This window comes from Oryctolagus cuniculus, chromosome 1, assembly GCF_964237555.1.
Source record: "Oryctolagus cuniculus chromosome 1, mOryCun1.1, whole genome shotgun sequence".
In the NCBI taxonomy this organism is placed as follows: domain Eukaryota; kingdom Metazoa; phylum Chordata; class Mammalia; order Lagomorpha; family Leporidae; genus Oryctolagus; species Oryctolagus cuniculus.
The window spans coordinates 102,138,907-102,164,247 of NC_091432.1; the positions used below are offsets into that span (position 1 = coordinate 102,138,907).

The 25,341-nt window shown below is 45.4% G+C and overlaps 1 long non-coding RNA gene across 1 annotated transcript; it reads left to right on the top strand.

Moving 5' to 3' along the window:
* The first annotated feature begins 4,243 nt into the window (after positions 1-4,243).
* On the top strand, positions 4,244-24,413 carry LOC138850578 (uncharacterized). Its single transcript, XR_011390524.1, has 3 exons — positions 4,244-4,353; positions 22,885-23,073; positions 23,483-24,413. It is a non-coding gene; the product is annotated as an uncharacterized lncRNA (long non-coding RNA).
* Positions 24,414-25,341: the final 928 nt, after the last annotated feature.

The window sequence follows — 25,341 nt, forward strand, 5'->3', positions numbered from 1 at the left end:
TTTTTTGTAAATTTCATGAAAGTGAAGGTGATGTTACTTTTTTTTTTTTTTTTTTTTTTTTTTTACAGGCAGAGTGGACAGTGAGAGAGAGATAGAGAGAAAGGTCTTCCTTTTGCCGTTGGTTCACCCTCCAATGGCCGCCACGGCCGGCGCGCTGCGGCCGGCTAATGTTACTTTTGATCATCATTTCATCTGGGTTGTCTGGCCCAGTGCCTGGCACATACTGAATGTTCAGTAGATACTTCAGAACATTGCATCATGTGTTGAGATAATTTCAAAGAGATTGCAATGGTTCCTTTGGGTTTCCCTTGAGGTTGTAGAGTGTGTGGGTGATTGATAAAGTCATAAAAGGATAGCTTTTATTTTTTTTGTTTGTTTAGTTTTTAGAATTATTTTATTTGAAAGACAGATTTACAGACAGAGGTAGAGCCAGAGAGAAAGAGAGGTCTTCCATTCCACTGGTTCACTCCTCAAATGAGCACAATGGCCACAGTTGAGTTGATCCGAAGCCAGGAGCCAAGAGCTTCTTCCAGGTCTCCCATGTGGATACAGGGGCCCAAGGACTTGGGCCATCTTCTACTGTTTTATCAGGCCATAGCAGAGAGCTGGATCAGAAGTGGAGCAGTCGGGACTTGAACCTGTGGCCATATGGGATGCTGGCACCGCAGGCAGAGGCTTCAACCCACTGTACCACAGCACCAGCCACAAGGATCTCTTTTATTTTGAGAAGTATTGACTTTCTAAGTTTCAAATGACAAACATGTCTCAAAACTGCAATGTGTTGGATACTTGGTAATCTCCATGTTAGAAGTACATGCATATTATAACTATTATTAGGTTTTAAAAAAATCTATTCTGAGAGAAGTCATGAGATGGAAACAGCATTCCCCTTTAGGTTCTTTTCTTGAGAGGATGCTGAAGATTTCAGTGTTTAGAGAGCTCGGCCTGTGCCTTTAAGCTCATTTCCTACACTAGCTCTTGTGGTTAAGCAATAGTATTGATTTTAAGGAAGGTAAGTGTCAGATTATCAGTTTGTTCACATCAGCCCAGGTCTCCCCCACTCTGCCTAACTTCTTGGAAGCAAATTAAACACCATGGGAGAAGCAGCAATTTTCTCTCAGATCACTAAGGCACATTTGGTAAATTACTGCTTTAGTACATAAAAGAGCTTCTGTCATTGCAAAATCTCTCCTGTAGCTTCCCTTTAGTACCTAAGGTGCTCAGAGTATGTGACTTAGACACGTAGCTCAGTACAGAAGCAAGATGTGAGTGGCCCCATGCCCAGTGGAATCACAAACACAATTAGACAGGCCAGCCAGATACGAAGATGATTAGAATAAGCCCGGGAGGAAACAAGGGCTGGTTGGAGAGGTCCCTTCTTCAATGACGGAGGATTAAAAATGGACCTCCTGGAAAAAAAAAAAAAAAGCTTTGAGAAAACAGAAGGAAATGTAAATTTCCTAGAATTCACATGCTATTAGTATGTAGTGTGTTTACCAAGCAAATAATACTACTCAGGGAAAAATGTTAGGGAAAGGAGAAAGAAATGACTACTTTGTGATAAAAGTAGAAACAGCGGCTGTGCATCCTCCTCTTGTCCTTAGAGCAGACAAGAGAGGACAGTCACAGAACCCTGACCAAATAGAGAATGGGTGATTGGGTTTATTCTGAGCTTTTTGGACCTCCAGGCCTGCAAACTGGCCAGACCTTTCCTCCTTTAATATCGAGTCTCAAAAATGGTTATGTTTTATGTGTTCCAGAGGATGGAATTAGCTCTGGCTCCCTCTAGGTACTTGTGGATATAAGCTTTAGTTATTTAGGGTGGTGTAAACTTAGAGTGACATTTGCGCCGCTTAAAGTTTGTGGCTGAAATTTTATTCATTCTTGACATTACTGCTGCGTCCAACACTGGTGATTTGTTCGTTTAGTCCACAAGCATCACTGAGCATCTCCCGTGTTCAAAACTTTGGGATCTTTGTATTTAAAGATTTATTTCAAAGGCCAAGTGATAGAGAGAAACAGAGCTAGAGAGAGCTTCCATCTGTTGGTTCACTGCCCAAATGATAATAACAGCTGAGGTTGGGCCAGTCCAAAACCAGGAGCCTGGAGCTCCATCTGGGTCACCAATGTATGTGGCAAGGTCCCAAGCACTGGGGCCATTTTCTGCTGCTTTCTCAAGTGCATTAGCAGGGAGCTGGATCAGAAGCTGAGCAGCTGAGACTCAAACTGGTGCTCACAGAGGATGGCAGTGTTGCAGGTGGTGGCTTCACCAGGTGCATCAGAACACTGGCCCCAAACTCTGGGATCTTAGATAAACCAATAGTGCCAATCAAGTATTCCAGGTACAGTTGTCTCTTGGTATCCATAGGGCATTGGTTCCAGGCTTCCCTTTCTCTGTAAATACCGAAATCTAAGGATGCCCAAGTTGCTTACATAAAATGATATAGTATTTGTGTATAGCCTGTGCACATCCTCCCATACAGTTTAAACTATATCTAGGTTATTTACGGTACTGAATACCATGTAAATACTGTATAAGTAATTGCTGTACTGTATTGTTTAGGGACTAATGACAAGCAGAGAAAGTCTGTTCATGTTCATTATATTTATTTTTCAAACAATATTTCTGATCTGTGTTTGGTTGGGTCTGCAGACATGGTACTAGAGGATGCATAGGGCTGACCTATGGGAGCAGGAGGTGGTTGATCACATCCAACAGGGTGTGAGAACTGTTAGTGGGAGCTTAAATAGGTGAGTGGCCATGGCAGGAGGGGACTGAGGAAGAGCTCAAGGTGCAAGTGGATTGAGGGATGAAATATCTGGTGAACTGGGGTAGTAGGAAAGGTGGAGGATCCTAGAGCTGAAGCAGAGAGAGTAGGAGAGAGTCCCAAGGGTCAGGAGGCAGGGGATGAGGGAGGCTGAAGAAAGTGCAAGAGGAAAAACAGCAGATGATAGAGTTCTACTGCAGACTGTTGATAAACAGGAAGCTGTGTCTTCTCTGAAATCTAAACAGACCTGTGCTTAAAATCGGGATATATTCATATTGACAAGTTAAAATTAATCTATCCGCTTCTTCTTGGACTCATAAGCCCAAACACTTCTACATTATCTTTGAATCAACAGAAGTGATTCTTTGTTCTCAATTTGTTCTGTAGCTGGATGGGGTTCTTTGCTTGTTGGGCTGATCCCAACTCTCAGTTCTAAGGGGACAGAGCCCTCCACAGCACTGCCTGTGTTATGATGCTGGCGTCCACTCCTGACCTTAACCTTGATCATGGAGCAAGAGGCAGTGTCTCCCGGCATTACTCCTCTCTCCTGTTGTGCTACATTACAGTCAGAATTAATCACCGAGACTGCACTCAAATCTTTTTTCTGTTTGCCAAGAAATGGCAAAGTAAGCGTTTCACTTTCCATTGCAGGGGAATTGTGCATGTGGCCCTAAACAGAAAGCTTTTTCTCTTGGATTCTAAATCCTAAGGCCCTTTCTCCTTCCAGCAAGGAAAGTGGGCCTCAAGGTGACCCTGAGTGGTGGACTACGCAGCCACGTGAAGCCTGGTAGTGTCAGTATATTGCGGAAGAACCATCTGAGCTCCAAACTTGAATATTTCCTTCTTTCACGAGCAAATCACTGGGGCATTCTCCACAAGGCTGTGTGTGTAGGAGGGAACATGGATCTCCTCCAGCCCTCGGGGGCAGTACGCTGTGTCTTGGCAAGGCCACGCTCAGTGGGGAATCTGATGCTTGCACAATCAAATGTCAGGCTGTAAGTCCTTCTACACTAAAAAATTACAAAAGTATGCATCTAGGAGCAGGCACTTCATCCAGCAGTTAACGTGCTTGGGTCTCTGGGGCCAGTGCTGTGGTACAGCAGGTAAAGCCGCTGCCTGTAGTGCTGTATGGATGTCAGTTCAAGTCCTGGCTGCTCCACTTCTGATCCAGCTCCCTGCTAATGTGTCTGGGAAAGCAATGGAGGATGCCCAAAGTCCTAGGGCACCTGCACCCACATGGGAAACCCGGAAGAAGCTTCTGGTTCCTGGTGGAAGAAGCTCCTGGTTCCTGGCTTTAGACTGGCCCATGTCCAGCTGTTGTGGCCATTTGCGACATGAACCAGCATTTGGAAGACCTCTCGTGTGGCTCTCCCTCTCTGTAACTCTGCCATTCAAATTAATTAATTAATTTAAAAAACAGATGTTGTGTCTTACATTGGAGTATTTGGGTTGAATTTTTGGCACTGACTTTACTTTTGACTCCAGCTTCCTGCTCACACAGACCCTGGGAGGCCATGGTGATACACGTGGAGGCCTGCATTGTGTTCCTGGCTCCTGGATGGTCCCCTATGCAGTTCCAGCCATTGTGAGTATTTAAATGCTTGACAATGTCTTCCCTAATACTATTTGGTCTTTAGGATCTTTTCAGTTATTCTTGCTTTTTTTTTTAAATATTTATTTATTTATTTGAAAGAGTTACACAGAGAGAGAAGCAGAGAGAGAGAAGTGTTCTATCCGCTGGTTCACTTACCCAATTGGCCGCAATGGCCAGAACTGTGCCAATCCAAAGCCAAGAGCCAGGAGCTTCCCCCAGGTCTCCCACACGGGTGCAGGGGTCCAAGGACTTGGGCATCTTCTACTGCTTTCCCAGGCCATAGCAGAGAGCTGGATCAGAAGTGGAGCAGCCAGGACTTGAACCTGCGCCCATATGGCATGTCAGCACTGCAGGCAGCAGCTTTCCCTGTACATCACAGCACCAGCCTCCCTTTTTTTTATTCTTCCAGAAAATGTTTAATTTTTTTTGTCAAATTCCAAAAAGAATTTGTCAGAATTTTTATTTATGATAAGTTTGTAGATTAGTTTTAAGGAAAACTGACACATTTACAATGGGTGTCTTTCAAGCCATAAATATGATATGTCTCTTTAATTATGTAAGTGCTCTTCCTCAGCGGACCCTGATTCTTGGTGATGTGAGCTAGTTTCTTCTCAGGAGACATTTTTGCTATCAATCCTGCTATGAGAAGCAAGATCAGCAAAATGTAATTACTTCATTTTGGGTCACCAAGGACTCTAGACTATTAGCATAAACCTATGGGGATATTACTGAAAACTGTGTTGTAATGATTAACTCTCCAAGATCCCAGTTTGGGAATTTTTTTTTTAACTGACTATACAGGTTCTGTCTGTTGAAAAAGCTGCTTGGAAAATTTACAGCATTCAGAAACCAGCAATGTGTGTAATTTTTCTAGGAAGGAGGTCATTTATCAAAACCCTGTCTTTATTCCTGAGCAGTATTTCTGCACAGAGGCTATAACGTTATCCTGGTTGCATATTTGTGGTGCATCTGAGAATTGTTTGCATAAATGCACTGGCAAGAAGCCACATCTGCTGGTTCAAAAATCCATTCTAATGTTGACAAGACAATACAGAAGACTAGTAGAGGCCAGCATTCCAGCGTAGCAGGTTAAGCCACCACCTATGATGCTGGCAAACCATGTGAGCATCGCTTTGAGTCCCAGCTGCTCCACTTCTGGGGAAGCTCCAGATGGCTGGAGTGTTTGGGCCCCTGGCACTCATGTGGGAGACCCGAATGGAGTTCCAGGCTCCTGGCTTTGGCCTAGCCCAGCCCTGGTGGTTGTGATCATTTGGGGAGTGTACCAGTGGATGGAATCTCTCTCTCCCTACCACCCCCGTAATGCTACCTTTCAAATAAATCTTTGAGAAGGGGATGGGGTATGGGACTGGTGTTGTGCAGTGGTTAAGAATCTACCTGCTAAGTTATTTAATGACACTTGCCAAGGAGGATGTGATGGCTGCTTTCCCCTTCCATGTGTACCCAGTGACTAACATTATGCCTGGCACGTAGTTGTTGGCCAACCGTTGATTGAAGGGATGAACGGAGCTGTCAGCCAGGATTCCTATGTATGCTTACAAAAGTGAAAACCTGAAGGGTGTGGTTATTGTCAGCCTGGCTGACCACCACCACTGTCTCTGCTTCCATGGCACTGCCAGCAACTTCTGGATTGGCAGCTGAGACTATTAACAACTTCCCTCCCCACCGCCCGCCCCATGCTCACCACATAACCTTCTCTGGGCTTGCCTTTGTAGCTTGGTCACTTCTTCCCAGGTCATCTTCCATTTCCAGTGGTGGAGGGTCCCAAAGACTAAACTTCTGGTCTCCTTCCCGCCGCCCTTCTTTTGCCAAAGATCCTTTGTGCCTCATAGTCATCCAAGTCACAAAACCTTGAATTTTGTTGTGGGTACCATCATCAGAGACTATCAGGCTATAATTTGAGTTTTGGAACAATCACTTGAATGACAGAATTCTCCTGGCTTCCTATGGTGGGGCTAGAATGAGTCAATCATGAACAGAATGGGACATTGAAAATAGTTTTTTACCCTCAGATGCGGGTTAAGAGGAGTTTATGAATAAGAATGGTGTTAGAGAGAGAATGTAGGAAATGAAAGAGAAACAAGTCCATCTAGATAATTGAAAAAAACAGTCTGCACCCAGTATTAAGAACAGGAATAGAAAGCCAAGGGACTGAAGAACAGAGAATATTGGATATAACCAAGATAACTGCAGCCAAAAGATGAGCTTTTATGTACTCTCATAGGCACACGGCATGGACGGTCTAAATTTATATAAATGTCCAAGATGCAGTAGACATAATGGAGAATGATTGTCTAAAGAGGTAGTCATAAATGTTATGGGACTATTGTACCTAAATGAGAATTATTGAGAGTAGGAGTCACAGTGGGAACAGAAAGGCCAGGAACAGATTCTACCACTTCAGAAATAGAACTAATGGAAATGAATGACTGTATGGCTGAAAATCAGGAATTATGAAAGCATTAATCGAGGCATGGAAGAAAACACAAAAAAAATTGAAATAATGGAACACAGTCCTTAAAGATTGTGAAAATTCAGATAGTGCAATAGTCACTGTCATGGATCTTTTAAAATCTTGACTGTTTAAGTTGTATCACATTTATTGTGTATGATTGCTCTGTAAGACTAACACCCTTCAGAATTATCTCCATATTAGTAAACTTGAAAGTGATTTGCCCAAGGTTGCACAGGAGCTTGGAGGCATAGCTGTTTCAACAAACTTAGGGTTTCTAATATTTTTATTAGAATTACCCAGGGAAAATGATCTCATAGGATACATAGGCAGCCCTCCTAGCCACAGGTTCCACATCTGCAGGTTCAGCCAACCAAAGATGGGGAATACTCAGAAAAAATTAGGGGCAACCTTCGTGTTTGCTGTTAAGAGGCCCACATTCATATGGGAGTATGTGGGTTTGAAATCAACTCCAGCTCCTGACTCCAGCTTTGGGCTAATGCAGACTTTGGTCATGATCCAAATGACTGGGTTCCTGCCACCTACGTGGGATGTCTGGATTGAGATCCTAGGTCCAGTTTAGGCCTGACCCAGCCCTGGCCATTGCAGGCATTTGGGGAGTGAGCCAGTGGATAGGAACTCTCTCTGTCTCTGTCTCAGCCTCTAAATTTGAGAAAAATTTCTCTAAAATTGAGAAAAAAAGAACCCCAAATTCTATCTGTATTGACTGTGTTTTTTTTTTTTTTTTGGTCTTTCTTAAAAAAAAAAAAAGAGAGAGATTTATTTATTTATTTGAAAGAGTTACACACAGAGAGAAGGAGGGTCAGAGAGAGAGAGAGAGAGAAAGAGAGAGGTCTTCCATATACTGGTTCCCTCTCCAATTTGCTGCAATGGCCAGACCCACCAATCTGAAGCCAGGAGCCAGGAATTTCCTCCAGGTCCTATACAGGTGCAAGGGCCCAAGGAGTTGGACCATCTTCTACTGCTTTCCCAGGCCATAACAGAGAGCTGGATGGGAAGTGGAGCAGCCCGGACTTGAACTGGCCCCTATATGGGATGCCAGCACTGCAGGAGGCAGCTTTATTCGCTATGCTACAGCGCCGCCCCCTGCCCTTATTTCTTAAATAATGCAGTAACTATTTGCATAGCATTAATATTACATTAGGTATTAAATGTAATATACATGATTTAAAGTAGGATGTAACCAGGTAATGTGCAAAACTTTGCTGTTTATATAAGAGACTTGAGCCTCTATGGATCTTGGTATTCAGGGTTACTGGACCCAATCTCCATGGATACTGAAGGATGCCTGTATAGAAATATATGCAAGAGGAAATTTGTTATGGGAGTTGTCTCACAGTTAGGAAGCTGAGAAGTTCCACGACAGTCACCTGCAAGTTGGAGAACTGGGAAAGCTGATGGCGTCATTCAGTCTGAGTCCAAAGTCTTGAGAACTAGGAGCACCAATATTCCAGGACAGCAGAAGACTCAAAAACAGAGAGCCAATTCCCGCTTCCTTCGCAGGTTTGCTGCAGCTGGCTCCTCCAGGGATTAGCGGCTTCTCCTCCACAGCGCTGAGGGTGGAGCTTGTTTACTCAGCCCAGTGACCCAAATGCTCATCTCTTTCAGAAACACCCTCACAGACACACCCAGAAATAGTGGTGCATCAGCTTCCTGGGCATCCCTTAGCCCAGTCAAGTTGACACATACGATTAGTCATCACCATCTCCATGTCCTGATGCTGAACTCCCCCAATCTGATGTTCATGGCCCAAGTCTAAAACTCATTTTCTATTCTCTCTGCCAGCTCCCTCTCCCTTAAAATTTAATATGATTTCTAAGACTAAAACAGAAGACAGTTGTCTATTGTCAATACTTCCATGGAGATATGTAGATATATAAATAAAAGTATAGATGGAAATTGCTCAAATATTTTTGTGTTAATTAAGCTGACTGTTACAGTGGTTTCAGGAACTCTTTTTATTTTATTTATTTATTTATTTATTTATTTTTTGACAGGCAGAGTGGACAGTGAGAGAGAGAGAGACAGGTCTTCCTTTGCTGTTGGTTCACCCTCCAATGGCCACCGCTGCCGGCGCGCTGCGGCCAGCGCACCGCACTGATCCGATGGCAGGAGCCAGGTACTTCTCCTGGTCTCCCATGGGGTGCAGGGCCCAAGCACTTGGGCCATCCTCCACTGCACTCTCTGGCCACAGCAGAGAGCTGGCCTGGAAGAGGGGCAACCAGGACAGAATCTGGCGCCCCAACTGGGACTAGAACCCGGTGTGCCGGCGCCGCAAGGCAGAGGATTAGCCTATTGAGCCACGGCGCTGGCCAGGAACTCTTGTATGACAAGCAAGACCACCGATCTCCCTCACTCCTTCTTCTCTCCTTCCCTTGCTTTCTTGCTCCCTTCCTGTTTTCTTCTTCCTTCCAAATTTAGTGCCGTGAACTCTGGAGTGTTAACAACACATCAGCTCATGCCTGGCTCTGAGGGAGCCAAAGATAAAAAGCGGGGTGTTCTAACCTCTAGGAGAGGGGGAGTCACATTTGTAAGAGCCTCCCCCACCTAGGAAAAATCAAGGGTGCCTGAGGGGCATTGGAGTCCCGAAGGGCCAGGACTCAGCAGCATGCAGCAGGAAAAAGCTGTCCCAGGCCTGGGAGAGAAGCCCAGCTGGGGGAAGGCAGCAGAGGCACGTGGACATGGGCCAGGGCCAGCGGGCAGGGACAAGCGTACAACAGAGGGCTGTGTGGCACAGACAGGCAGTCAACCTCTCCGCATGGACCCAGCACATGGGACCTGGGAACTCTAAAGAGTCGGTGACTACCTTTGGCAGCCCCAAGGAGATGCCGCCTGTTAGAGGCCCGTGCTGTGAAACAGGCTGAGGGAGCTGTCCCACTTAGGGAGGCAATCTCCCTTTGGGTAGAAAGAGCTGGAGCTTAATGTGAAGATGAGTTGAGGAAGTGCTGAATGGCGCAGCAGAAAGCGCAGAATGAGGAGAACCGCTGTTCCGTTGTAAATGGTTCCACCATTTACGAGCTAAACGATCCTGGACAAGTGCTCGCTGAGGGCTCTGGTTTCTCCATCCGTGAAAGGACCAAGCAGTAACAATGAGTGGTCCCACTGGCAGCATTGTGTGAAATGCGTTTGAATCCTCAGAGCCATCTTATGAGCTAACAGTCGTTATTATTCCCATAATACAAAGGTGGAGACTGAAGCCTAAGGAATTTGAATACATTTTCAAATTTTATGTCTCTAGTAATAGGTGAAACTGAACTTTGAACCCGTGACTGCTTGATTTAAACTCCGTGTTCTGGGGCAGGCATTTAGCCTAGCAGTCCAGACTTCCACATCAGAGAACCTGAGTTTGACTCCTGTTTCCTAACTCCAGCTCCCTGCTAAGGTACACCCGGGATGGCTCAAGCTATTGGGTTTCTGCCTGCCTCACCCGTGGGAAACCTGCATTGCATGCTCAGCTCCTGGCTCTTGCCCAGACCTGTCCCAGCTGGTCTGCTGAGGGCATTTGGAGAGTGAACCAGCAGCCGAAGTGTGCTCCCTGTCTCTCTCTCCGCTTCTCAAATTAATTAATTTTTCAAAAGCCCATATTATTAACTATTTATAATCTTCTGCCTCTCCTCCAAGGGTCTTCATTAAGGACTAAATAATACCAAGTTTTACTGAAACATTGATAAATTAATTTGACCAAGTACCTAATCGATACTTAAAATCTTAGCTTTGTTTAGACAATAGATTTGAATGTATATCGATATTATTTTTTTAATCATTATTACTTTTTAAGTTTTTATTTAAGATGTTTTTTCCTTTATTTTTATATTTTTGCTGTTTATTTCATTGCATAATTGCTTTTGGAGTAGCAACAAATTTTTTCAACATAAAAAATACTAAAATACTTTGTGCAATCTTGTGAGGACTATATACACCTTTATTAATTATGCTTACCCAAAAGTGGCTGCTCTTTTCTTGTTTTAGTAATGACCTGGGAAAGGATTGTGTGCCTGAAAATCTGGGGATCCAAGTTCTAATCCAAGGCCCGAGTTCATTGCCCTGTGTTTATTTTAGGCCAGCCATCCTCTTTGAGTGCTATTGCTTCATGTTTAAAACGAGAGGATTAGAGGAGATGATTGGCAAAGTCCCTCCCAGAATGAATGGATCACAATTCTTTGTACTTCTAGAAGAGGACAAAGTTCAGAATCATGTAATTTAAATCAATTACAGCTGTAAGACTAATAATATATGGAGCAGCTCTGAGCAAGTAATAGACCATGAAAGAGGAATTGGGAACTAGATGACCTGACTAGATAATTTCCAACTTTGAAATGCTCTGATCCAAGTAATACTACATTGTAATCTCATAATACTTAGTAATAGTTCAGAGGACTTCCTTGTGATTTGTCTTCTCACAGGGAAGATATGAGTGCTGAGGAGGCTTGCTCTATCCCTGCTCTGCAAATGAAGGGCCTGGAGGCTGGGGGGCGGCCTGGGGCCACTGGACTGGCTGGGGACGGTGTATCCCAGCAGCCTTCCTGACGTGTGCTCTAACGTCTGAGATGCTACGTTCCCAGCCTCTGTAAATATCAACTGCTGAAGAAGGTCGCCTGAGACAAAACCACATTTTATTCTAGTTTGACAGATGAGTAATCCTCAATGACAAATTCCTGTTCTGAAAAGTCCAGAGTCTTTGGCTGAACTGTACTGAGTTCTTTGTGGAGTCAAAAAGGTTAGGACACACAGTGTCTGAAAACTTTTCCTTTAACTCAAAATCAGAAAGAAGATTTTGAGAGGGTTTTACCTTCTCATTTCAATTAAAAATTATAATTAATATGCTGAATGCTCTTTAGCCTGAGACATATTCTCTAAGCATTATGAGCCTTTGGCTAAATATTGAGGACATTTAGCAGCTAAGTCTAAGAAATTTTTCTTCCAGAGCTGGGTGGGGTTGATGCCAGGGGCCCAGAACCCAATCCAGGTCTCCCATGGGGATGCCTGGGACCCCAGTACTTGACTAAACACCTGCTGTACATTAGCAGGCACTCTGATAAAGGATGCAGGAATCCCAAGTTGTGTCTTAACCATTGTGACAAACTTCTACGAATGGAATTTTTTTAAAGATTTATTCATTTATTATTTGAAATGCAGAGTTACAGAGTAGCAGAGGCAGTATAGAGTTACAGAGTGGCAGAGTCAGAGAGAGAGAGAGAGAGAGAGAGAGGTCTTCCATTCGCTTTTCACTCCCTAAATGGCCACAACAGCCAGAGCTGAGCCGATCTGAAGCCAGGAGCCTGGAACTACTTCCAGGTCCCCTACTTGAGTGCAGGGCTCAAGGATTTGGGGCATCTTTCACTGCTTTCCAAGGCCATAGCAGAGATCCAGATTGGAAGAGGAGCAGCTGAGGCTCGAACCAGCACCAATATGGGATGCCAGTACCGCAGGAGGAGGCCTTACTTGCTAGGCCACATCACCAGCCCCTAGATGGAATCTTTTGATTCCCATTGGTGCATATATGTTGTTGTCGCGTCCCTCGACCAGCAAGGAAGACACGACCCGAACTCTTCTTCCAGCAGTTTATTCAGGAACCTCTTTCAAACTTCTAATACCGCGCCCTTTTTTCTCCCCTCCCTCTTATAGCCATCCGCGCACCAATCAAAAGCGGCCAAGTGGCAAGCATTGATTGGTACAGCAACGCGGAAGCCGGAAGGGAGCTCAAACATCTCCTTATTAGGAGATGTTTGTTTCTCGCCAGTCCTTCCGGGGGAAAGGAGCCGGCGCCATCTTTAGGGCGCCGTGCAATGGCTCCCCACAGTTCCCCCTTTTTGTTTTAGAACTAGGCATCTAAGGATTACAGGAGAAGGTAGGGGTCTGTCCCCCACTGCCAGGCATCCACCTGGAACAGCATCCTTTTCGCGGGGGTGGGATCTGGGATGCCAACCCACATGCAGACAGACTTGCCTTCCAGAGAACGTAATGGCTCGTTCTCTCTGCAGTGCTTTGCCTCGCACCCTGCACCCATGCCTAGCATTCAAGGAAGGCCAGCCATGCTTGCGGCAGTTGTCCAGCCTCAAGGGCATAAAAGGCTTGAGCTATCATGGCCAATTCCCGCCAATGAGCTGTCCTCATCCTGCACAAACACCACAGGCAAAATAACACAACAAGTAACAGCAACCCCGTCAAAGCTCCAAGTCCCACCCACTCCTTCAGGCTGGAGACAGCTGGATCTGGGATGACAGTCCAGATGCGAAGGAGACATCCACACGCGTGGAGTTGATGGTGACCACGGCAAGGCGCAGTTGCTCCAAGGTGTAGTCAAATTCTGCGGACCAATTCGGCATCGGCTTTGGGAATACTGATAGAATCCCCCATCTCTGCTCCGCCAGTGTCCGCTGCATTTGAGGCAGAAGTATCAAGAGCAACAGCAGGATTCTCCTCGTGGCAGACCCGCCTGACCGCTCGCTCCGGAACCCACACCGGGTCATGTTGATCCTGTGGAAAAACACAAACAGCACCTCGTGCCCATGCCAGCACGGGATCAGGGCCACGCCACTGGCCCGTCAAGAGATCTTTCCATTTTACCAACCCTCTACTTGGGTTTCCTTGTTGCTGATGCCTGTCCGCGGCTGAGTGCCCATGCACATCCAAATTTAAAAAATTAATTGTAAATAAGACTAAGGCAATTCTCTCTCTCGGGGTGCGGCTATAGCCAACTCCCCCTTTTTGTTTTAAAAGATATTCTTTCAGTGTGCGGTGTGCTCGCTCAATTATGCCCTGGCCCTGAGGATTGTATGGCAATCCATGGACAAGTTGAACCTCCATTTTTTGGCAATAGGTGGTAAAGGTTTGAGATGTATAGGCCGGGCCATTATCAGTTTTTAGTAATGGGAATACCTTCCTCAGCGGCCCCTATGAAAAACCCAGCCCTTGGCAGCACCTGGGGTTTCCCCCAGGCAGCCCATGCATCCAGACAATGAGCAATCACCTGGCGTGTAGATTCACCACTGAGGGGAGAGGCATACATAATGCCTGAGCACGTGTCCACTGAGACATGAACATATTTCAATTTCCCAAATTCCGATACATGGGTCACATCCATCTGCCATACTCTCCCAGGCAGTAACCCTCTAGGGTTTACGCCAACACTAGGTTGTGCACGAGTAACAGCACAGTCAGCGCAATCAAGTACAATCTGTCTGGCATCTGCGCGGGAAAGATGAAATTTCTGCTGCAAAGCGCGCGCGTTGACATGAAAAGATTGATGGAAAGCTTTAGCAGCCTCTGCGGAAGTAGATGAATTCCTGTCTAGTACACAGGTCTACTCGCGCATTGCCTTCACATAAAGGACCAGGCATGCCTGTGTGGGCTCTAATATGCTGAGCAAAAAAGGGATTTTTCCGTGACCAAAGCAACTGCTGGGCTATATGTAATAGGGATGCAATTGGGCTAGAAGGTTTAATCGGCCCTGCGGTTTCCAATATCTTTAATGCGTTCACCACATATAAGGAATCTGACAACAAATTAAAGGCAAAAGAGCACTGCTTAAGGACCTCAATAACTATTTTTAACTCCACAACTTGAGGTGAGCCTGGCTGAAACTGATGAAATACCGGGTCATTACCCTCTACCATATAAACCCCACAGCCTGTTTTTGACCCATCCGTAAATATATTTGGAGCACCTAGTAATGGCTCAGCGGCTGTAATTTTTGGAAATACTACCGGATGTTCTTTAAAGAATTGTAACAATGGACTTTTTGGTAAATGATTGTCTATAAAGCCTGGGAACCCACAGCGAAACACTGCCCAATCATCTAAAAGAGCACATAGCACGTTGACTTGTTTGGCATCATAAGGAACAATCACTTCACACGGCAATTTTCCAAAATATTGTAAACATTGTTGCAAACCTTCCAGTGCTAGCTTTGCCACCGCTGCCGGATAATACTCAATAGACTTGGCTGGAGAGCTCCTTGGATGTATCCATAAAAGCGGACCTTCCTGCCATACTAGCCCTGTAGGTTGGCTAAGCGTTGGGAGAATGCATAATGACAATGGCAGATTTTCATTCATTCTGCATAAGAATGCCTCCTGTAATTTCTTTTCTACCTTCTCTAGGGCCTCCCTGGCCTCCGGAGTTAAGCACCGCGGTGAGTCCAATGCCGAATCACCACACAAAATGACATAAAGTGGCTTAAGTTCATAATTGGGAAGATTCAAATAACCCCTAACCCAATTTATATCTCCTAACAATCTCTGAAAATCATTTAAAGTCTTTAAACTATCTTTGCGCAATTCCACCTTTTGAGGAACAATTTGAGTACTAGTTATGCGGGATCCCAGATAAGTTGCAATGCTTCCTTTTTGAACCTTTTCAGGGGCAATAAATAACTTCTTACTTTCTAACAACTGAATCAAATATGCAAAGCCATCATCTAATACGAATTCGTCTTTTGCTGCTAAGAGGATGTCATCCATGTAATGGATGCATTTTAGGGAAGAAAATCTCTTACGTAAAGGCCCAATCGCTTGACCCACGAATAGCTGACACATTGTGGGGCTGTTAGCCATGCCCTGTGGAAGCACAACCCATTCATACCTCTGGTCAGGCTGCTCATGATTGCACGCCGGCAAGGTAAAGGCAAACCTTTATACCTCTAGGGGACTCAACCATGATTTTCACCATGCCAGTATAATCCGAATCTATGACTCCTGGATGAATTATGAGACCTTTCAAGGTAGAGGATGAACGTCCCAACAACAATCCCACTGTCCCTTCCTCTAGGGGTCCCTGAAAGTCTGACTCAATGGCTTGCACTCCCATTTTTGGTGTCAGTATGAGTCTGGTGGTGGCACAGAGGTCCAGGCCTGCAGAGCCTGCAGTGGCTCTCCGTGGTCTCTGGGATGTCTGAAGCTGGGCCACTGACTTTGCCTCCCCTGCTGTTGGTCCTGATGGGCGCCCTGATGCTGACTCTCGAATGCCCCATATATTTGCGGGCCCTGGGGACGAGGGCCCCGCTGCCCGTTTTTTGGACGCGCCCCACCATTGCCAGAAACAAGGACGTTGCCGTCAATGTCCTTTACCGAGCGGCATTCGTTGGCCCAGTGCTTTCCCTTCCTGCATTTTGGACAAATTCCTGGTCCTTCCTGTCTTTGTTCTTTGCCTCTTCCCCTTTGCGGACATTGCCGCTTCATATGTCCCATTTTTCCACAGCTGAAACATGCTCCAGCGTTCCCTGATCCCCTATTGCCCTTCGTGATTTGAAGGACTGCTGCAGCAAGGCCAGTGTTGGATAGCGGCCCTCCTATTTCCCTGCATTGTTTTATCCATACCTGAAGCCCTTTCTCTTCCATGGTGTTATAGCGGCTCTGCATTCCTTAGTGCACTGCTCAAAAACCAACTGTTCTATCAGCGGCATGGCGCGATCTGGATCTCCAAAAATCCTACCCGCAGCTTCCACCATGTGCGCTGCAAAGTCTGAAAACGGCTCGGTGGGTCCCTGTGTAATCTTTGTCAAATTCCCACTTACCTCTCCTCTGTTGGGTATAGACTTCCAAGCCTTGATGGCTATCTTGTTAACTTGTTCATACACTGCATGTGGGTAACCTGTCTGCTGGTTAGCGAATCTCCCTATGCCTAGCAGCATATCTCTGTCCCAATGCTGATTCCCTGCCGCTGCATTTCTGCCGCTTGTTCATTGGCAAAGTCAATCAGGAAAGCTCTGAAGTCTAAGTATTGTCCTGGTGACAATGCGGCACGAGCCAACCCGCTCCAGTCATTTGGAGTCATGCAGTATCTTTGAAGATTTTCTACTTGAGCCAGCGTGAACGAGCCGCTGATGCCATAGGCTCTTACTGACTCCGCTAGTGATTTGATTATCTTTATGTCGAGGGGTTCCTCGTACCTCTGCCCTTGCAGATCTTGGAAGACAGGATAGGCACTTAGCAACTCCGCACCAACCTGTTTCCAGACTCCCGGACAGAAAGTCCGCCCTCTTTCTTGCGCGGATACAGGCTCATACTGAGGAGGAGAGGCTTCAGGCTCCTCCCCTAAGTTCCCCTTGAAAGTACCATGCTTAAGTTCCTTTTTTCCTTTTAATTGCAATTTCCTCATTTGCCGATTTAATTCCCGTACTTGCTTTATACCAGACTCTTTGTTATCGCCACACTCTTCAGACTCACTGCTGCTTTCTGAGCTACTTTCTGCACTAGAACTACTTACTAAGGAGGGGCTGCGCAACTCGGAAAGATCGGGGTACAGTTTTTTCCTAGTTCTTTTCCGACTCTCCTTCAAAGTTTTCCCTTTTTCACTGGCAGCTCTCTCGGAGCGCTCTTCCTGAAGCTCCTCCAAGGCAGCTTGACCGCTCAGAATAGCTTCACTACACTGCTCATCCTCGAGGCATGCTCGCACTAACTTCCATATTGGTCTCACTCCCCCTTCAAGATTACCCTGTTCAAATGCAAAATCCAAATCCCTGCCTAGTTTGTCCCATGAAGGGATAGTAAGGCTTCCCGAAACCCCATACCAGGGTGCAATGGTATTGCAGTTACGTAAAAACCTATGCAACGTACTAGGCTTAAGTTTCAAACCGTTTTCCCGAAGCAGCGCATTCAGCGCCAGAAAAATTTCATGGGACTGTGAATTACCCATTGTCAAAAATTGCGCTCCTTCCCTGGCCACGGGTCAGAGCTCCTTCTGCTTTTGTCGCAGAACTTCCTCTGCTTTAATCGCAGAACTACCCTCCCGCTATTATCGCAGGACTGCCCGCTCTTATCGCGGATCCCCACCTTATTTTCCCGGGGGACTTACCAGCGCTGCCCTGACTGCAGGAAGTTCTGAGTTCGTGTTCGAGATGTTCCCCGTACAGGCCACCAGTTGTCGCGTCCCTCGACCAGCAAGGAAGACACGACCCGAACTCTTCTTCCAGCAGTTTATTCAGGAACCTCTTTCAAACTTCTAATACCGCGCCCTTTTTTCTCCCCTCCCTCTTATAGCCATCCGCGCACCAATCAAAAGCGGCCAAGTGGCAAGCATTGATTGGTACAGCAACGCGGAAGCCGGAAGGGAGCTCAAACATCTCCTTATTAGGAGATGTTTGTTTCTCGCCAGTCCTTCCGGGGGAAAGGAGCCGGCGCCATCTTTAGGGCGCCGTGCAATGGCTCCCCACATGAATATATCCCTATAAAATAATATTTCCACCCTATTCCTGTCCAGGCTGTTCTAAGAGCTACTGCTAACATTGTGTGTGTGTGTACATATGTGTGTATATACACATATGTATGTATGTATATATACATATATACATACACACACAATTGAAAGGTATATAATATATGATATATAGTATGAATTTGTATATATAAATGGCTTATTAACATTGCACTCTAATTATAATTAAGTCTTCTGTACAATAAAAATGATAGCCCCTATAAAACATTCAGCACAGTACTAGGTACATAGGTGCTCTATAGATGCCAGTAATTTTCAACTGAGTGGCATGGATAGACCCTCATTTGGAAGAAAATGTGCTCTTATTTAATCGAAAATTTGCAGCTCAGATGACATTCTTCTAAACTGCAAGTTTTAATGGTTTCTCCCTCCACCTTTCCACCTCCCCTCCCTATCTCCTACCTTCCTTCTGAATTCTGCACTTCTTATGGATCACAATCAGATGACATCATTTTTGTTTTATTTCTTGGATTTTTAATTTTTTGGCATAATTATTTGAATTTTTGTTTTGTATAAAAAGTAATCTGTCTGAATTCTTAAAAACTGAAGCATTAGCTCACATTTGATTGATAGCATTTCCCAGGCTTAGAATTCCAAGATCCACGTTCCCTCCTGCAGTGGTTGGAGACATTCTCCCAGTTAAGAATATATGATCAGGGACAGGTACTGTGGCGCACAAAGTTAAACCACCACCTGCAATGCAGGCATCTCATATGGGTGCTTTTCAAGTCCTGGCTGCTCCACTTCCAATCCAGTTGGCTGCTAATGTGCGTGGGAGAGCAGTGGAAGATGGCCCAAAACTTGGGCCTCTGCACTGATGTGGGAGACCAGATGGAGGTCCTGGCTTCTGTTTTTTTGGCTTGGCCCAGCCCCAGCCATTGCAGTCATTTGGGGAGTGAACAAGCAGATGGAAGATACTCTCTCCCCCTCTCTGTAATTGCCTATCAAGTAAATAAATGAATCATTAAAAAATAAAATAAAAAAAGAATGTACAATCAAGAGAACAAGATTTTTGTCTGTGATTCCAGATGTATCCCCAAAGACCAAAAGCAATGTCTAGCACACAATATGCATTCAATGTACATTGGTTTTACTAATGATATATCTTCTAGTGCTTAGCATTACTGAAAAGAAATAGAATGACAATTTGACTATTATTCTCTCTGTTTTTTTTTTTAATTTTTTATTTTTTGACAGGCAGAGTGGACAGTGAGAGAGAAGACAGAGAGAAAGGTCTTCCTTTGCCGTTGGTTCACCCTCCAATGGCCGCCGCGGCCGGCGCGCTGCAGCCAGCACACCGCGCTAATCCGATGGCAGGAGCCAGGTACTTCTCCTGGTCTCCCATGGGGTGCAGGGCCCAAGCACTTGGGCCATCCTCCACTGCACTCCCTGGCCACAGCAGAGAGCTGGCCTGGAAGAGGGGCAACAGGGACAGAATCCAGCACCCCGACCGGGACTAGAACCTGGTGTGCCAGCGCTGCAAGGTGGAGGATTAGCCTAGTGAGCCGTGGCGCTGGCCACCTTCTGTGCTTTAACTCCAGTCCCTCTTTTTTATTTTTTAAATATTTGTTTATTTATTTGAAAATCATGGTTACGGAGAGAGAGGGAGAGGTAGAGTAATCTCTTTTTTACAACATTTATTTATATGAAAGGCAGAATTATAGAGAAGGAGGAGGAGGAGGAGGAGGAGAGAGAGAGAGAGAGAGAGAGAGAGAGAGAGATATCTTCCATCTGCTGGTTTACTTCACAAATGGTTACAATGACCTGGGATAGGCCAGACCAAAGCCAGGAGTCTGGAACTCCATCTAGGTCTCCCACATGAGTGCAGGGGCCCAAGCCCTTAGGCCATCCTCCACTGCTTTCCCAGGTGCATTAGCAGGGAGCTGGATTGGAAGTGGAGCAGCTGGGACTCAAACTGGCACTCATAAGTGATGCTAGCCTTACAGGCAGCAGGTTAACCTGCTGTGTCACAATGCTAGCATCTGTTCTTTTTCTTTTTTATTTCCTAGAATTTTCTTCTTGCTCTTGTAATTCCAAATTTTCACCAGGATACTTAGACGTGTAAGGGTGTCTTTTTTTCATTTTTCTTAGTAATTGATGGAATTTTCAGTCATCTAAACATTCTTTAGTGCAAGGAAATTTTACTATTTGTTGAATTCTTGCTTTGCTCCATAATCCCCTATGCCTTCTAAAACCGCTTTTTAAAGTAGGTATGAGATTTCTCAGATTTAACTTCTGTGTGTCTTAATTTTCTCTTACATTTTTTGTTATTTTAACCTTTTTACTTTGGGACAGGCGCTGTGGCATAGTGGGTAAAACTGCTGCCTACAGTGCCAGCATCCCTTGTGGGCACTGGTTTGTAACCTAGCTGTTCCACTTCCAATCCAGTTCTCTGCGATGGCCTGGGAAAGCAGAAGATGGCCCAAGTCTTCGGGCCCCTGCACCTGCATGGGAGTCCTGGAAGAAGCGCCTGGCTCCTGGCTTCAGATTGGCACAGCTCCAGCCATTGCAGCCATTTAGGGAGTCAATCAGTGGGTGGAAGACTTCTCTTTCTGCCTCTGCCTCTCTGTAACTCTGCCTTTCAAATCAATAAATAAATCTTTAAAAAAAGGAGAAAAAGTGTATTTCTAAAAAAAAATCCTTTTACTTTATCTTCCAAATAACGAAATTGATTTTCAGTTGTGTCTACATTATCATTTACCAATCCCTTCAATATCTTTGTTTTCAGTTTTCAATAACTCTTTCAGGTTCTCTGATTGCTACTTTCCCCAGCAAACTGTAACTTTCTTAGGATTGTACTAGATTATAAATTCCTCTGATAAGCCTAATTAGCATTTTTTACTGCTATTATTTTAAACATCACCTTTCTTCAGATGGGCATTGTGGTGCAGTGAGTTGAGCTGCCACATATGACACCCCGATACCCTAGCAGAGTGTTGTCTGAAATCCAGGCTGCTCCACACTTCCACTCCAGCCTTCCCTGTGATACACCTAGGAGGCAGCAGATGACGGCTCAAGTACTTGGGTTCCGGCCACTTATGTGGGAGACCCAGACGGAGTTCCTGGCTCCTAACTTTAGTCTGGCATGGTACTGGCTGTTGTGTAAATTCGAGGAGTGAAATAGTAGATAGAAGATCCCTCTCTTTCTCTGTGACTTTGCCTTTCAGGTAAATACTAAATACATCTTTTAAAAAATAACTTCTCTCTCTCTCTCTCTCTTTTTTTTTTTTTTTTTTTTTTTTTTTTTGACAGGCAAAGTGGATAGTGAGAGAGAGAGACAGAGAGAAAGGTCTTCCTTCCATTGGTTCACCCTCCAATGGCCACTGCGGCCGGTGCACCACGCTGATCTGAAGCCAGGAGCCAGGTGCTTCTCCTGGTCTCCCATGGGGTGCAGGGCCCAAGCACTTGGGCCATCCTCCACTGCACTCCTGGGCCACAGCAGAGAGCTGGCCTGGAAGAGGGGCAACTGGGACAGAATCCGGCGCCCCGACCGGGACTAGAACCTGGTGTGCCGGCGCCGCAGGTAGAGGATTAGCCTATTGAGCCACGGCGCTGGCCAAAAAAAATAACTTCTTAATTGGTGTTAGGAATGTGATTGATTTGTGTGTGGTTGATCAGATTTAAAAAAAACTTCTCAGGGGGCCAGCATGATAGCATAGCCAGTAAAGCCACCACCTGCCATGCAGGCACTGGATAAATGTCCTAGCTTCTCCACTTCTGATCCAACTCCCTGCTAATGGCCTGGGGAAAGCAGCAGAATGTGGGCAAGTGTTTGGGTCCTTGCCATCCTTGTGAGAGACCCAGATAGAGAGCTCCAGTACCCTGGATTTGTCTTGACCCAGCCCTGACTGTTGCAGCCATTCGGGTAGTAAACTATCAGATGGAAGATCTCTCTCTCTCTCTCTCTCTCTCCATTTGTTTGTACCTCTGACTTTCAAATAAATAAAAAAATCTTAAAAAAAAAAATCTCAGAACTGGAGTTGTGTCCCAGTGGATTAAACTATAGCTTACAACGCAGGCATCCCATATGAGAGCAAAGGTTTGAGCCTGACTGCTCTGCTTCAGATTCAGCTGCTTGTTAATGTGCCTGAGCAGACTGCAAAAGATGGCCCAAGTACTTCAGATCCTACAACACAGGAGACCCAGAAAGAGTTCCTGGCTCCTTGCTTTGGCCTTATCCAGACCTGGCTGTTGCAACAAATGGAAGATCTTGCTCTCTGCCTTCCACCCTCCCTCCCTATCCCTCTGCTTTTCAAATAAATAATCCTTTAAAAATAAGTATAAAAATTCTCTTCCTCTGTTTGGATAACCTTTTTAAATATGGGGTCAGTTCTATTTGTATAAAGGTTTCACTTTTGTATTTTTTTCACAGGTCTTTTGTTCCTATTGTCCATTCATATGAATGAATTAAGAACTAAACACACTTTGCTTTAGTATAAGTAATGTGTGTGGGTTTTGTCTTCAACTGTTTATGTTTGCTTCTCCAGGAAGCTTTCTCCTTGGCTGGAATGACTGGCAGGATTTCTGTGTTAAGTAGGCGGGACTTGTGCACAGGAAGTCTTCCCTGTAGGATTTCCTGTGGGAAAGGAGTGGGCAAGCAGGCTGGGGAACCCCAAGGGTCCAGGTAGAGGGAGTGGAGATGGAGAGGCATTCTGAATTTTTTTGACTGTTTCCCTGTGAGCTCATTAGAAAGATTCAAGGTTTCTTCAAAATCTCCCCTTAGGCCACCAGCCCCTGTCTAGGAAGACTCTCTTGCTGTCTAAAAGCAGTGCCCTGAGTGGTAGCCGGAGGGCAAATGTCTCATTCTGTTTACACAGGTCACAGGAAGGGGGCCCAGCCTCCCAAGGCACTGAATCCTGATCTTTAATGAGACCACTGGTGATTGCCGGAGAGCCCTTCGTGGCCCTGTTGATGGAGTGTGGGGCTACCCTGGTCAGCGCTGTCTGCAGTACTTCCTCTTCAGGCCCTCCCTCAGCTCTGTGTCCTTCAGAAATGTCTCAAAACAGGTGGTGAGCCCACGGCCCCTTTCGTTTCCTATTGCTGTGCTGATCTCATTCTCCTTAAGGAGTCTTCTCTGTCGCTTTGGAATGTGACAGTAGGAGAGGCCAATGTGCATGCTCACCCATCAGTTTGTGGTCGTACAGTCCTAGGCACAAACACATATTTGAGAAGCAAACATACTAAGGGATCCGGCCCAGCCTTGGGGGAAGGTGGATTTCTATTAATCACCTGGAGATTGTCCGCATTTCTCAGTTGCCTAATTTATGCTTCTTTAAAAGATTAATGCTGAATAATGGTTGGGAGTAACAGTGATAAAGTTTGAGAAAATTTAAAGCGACATTTTTCAAATTGCTCTAGAGGATTATGTGAATCTGAAAAGACAGATTTGCTCACTGCTGCTTGTTGCTTTTCCAGCTCCTCCACCTCAGGATTTGGACTTGAGGACTCCAGTTCCACAGTAGCTGTGAGGGGCCGCTTGCCAAGCTGTTTTCTGTAAGAAGTGTTACACAATGCGTACAGTCTCCAGGCACATAAACGTCACTTCACTTCTACTTCTGATGTCTGTTCCTAGGAATTGCTTCAACAAGTACTCAGCTTAAAGACAAAACCAATGACAAACACTTTGAGTATATCAAACAGAGCCCAAGCTTCGTAATGAACAAAAGCAATGAACAGGGGGGCCAGCTGTGGCATAGTGGGTAAAGCTGCCACCTGCAGTGCCAGCATCCCATATGGGCACCAGTTAGAGTCCTGGCTACTCCACTTCCAATCCAGCTCTCTGTTGTGGCCTGGGAAAGCAGTAGAAGATGGCCCAAGTCCTTGGGTCCTGTACCTGCTTGGGAAACCTGGAGGAAACTCCTGGCTCCTGGCTTTGGATTGGCGCAGCTCTGGAAGACCTCTCTCTTTCTCTTCCTCTCCTTCTCTCTCTGTATAACTCTGACTTTCAAATAAATAAATAAATAAATCTTTAGGAAATAAAGAAAAGCAATGAATGGTGTGCTCTGCAGTTAGTAAACCCCAGGTCATGTCTGGCTGGGCCACTTACTAACCTGGTGGCCTTGGTCAAAACATTTGGATTTTCTAAACTTCTGTGTTCTGAGGCTTAAAATGATCATCATAATAGCGCCTCCCTCATAACGTGGTTTTGAAAATTAAAATAATGAATATGAATCTCCTGGCACAGTTCCTGGAAGACAGTGAGAGCCCAGGTAGCTGTTAGCACTTATTATTTACACTTGGAAATAATTCACATCTATATTACAGAACAGTTCTGGAGTAAACATCCAATTTTAATGCTATCTCACTAAAACATTGACAAAATACAGAGAAATATTCCTTGCTTCCTGGTCACCCCTAAATACTCTTTTTTTTTTTTGGGGGGGGGGGGACAGGCAGAGTTAGACAGTGAGAGAGACAGAGAGAAAGGTCTTCCTTTTCTGTTGGTTCACCCCCCAAATGGCCGCCATGGCCGGCACGCTGCGCCGATCTGAAGCCAGGAGCTGTTGTGGTTTTGTTTTTTAATTGTAGTACAATACACAAAACATAACACTTGCCGTGTTGGCCATTTTTAAGTGTCCAGTTCAGTGACATTAAGTGCATTCACACTGTTGTGCAACCATCACCGCTGTCCATATCCAGGATTCTTTTCCACTTGCAAAACTGCAACTCTGAACAGTGACTGCCCAGTCCCCTCCCCCAGCCTCTGACAACCACCTTCTACTTCCTGGCTCTGTGGATCTGCTGACTCCAGGTAGCTCATAGTGTTAGTCTTGTGACTGGCTTACTCCACCCAGTAGAATGTCTGTGAAGCCCTAGTAGCATGTGTCATCTTTTCATTGCTTTTAAAGACTGAATAATATCCCATTGTATTTATGTACTGGATTTTGCTCATCCTTTCACCTGTCCGTGGACTCTTGGGTTGCTTCCACCTTTGGGCTATTATGAACATGGGTGTGCAGATATCTGTTCGAGTCCCTGTTTTTATTTCTTTTGAGAATCTGCCCAAAAGGGGAATTGCCAGATCATAAGCCACCTGGTCTTAAAATTCTTATTCTTATCATTGGGAGTCCTATGCTAGTTTGCCATGCCTGTTTGAGGGATTTAGAAATCACACACCATATTTGTTTTCTTCTGTTGCACAGATAAATCTGCTGATGCATCTTTTCAAAGAGGGGAGGCAGAGTCCTTTTCCTCAACCTGGAACAGAGCCATCCTTTGCTGTATCCCTGTGATAACCTGGCAAGAGCCACTCTCAGGGTCCCAGGGCTGTTTGG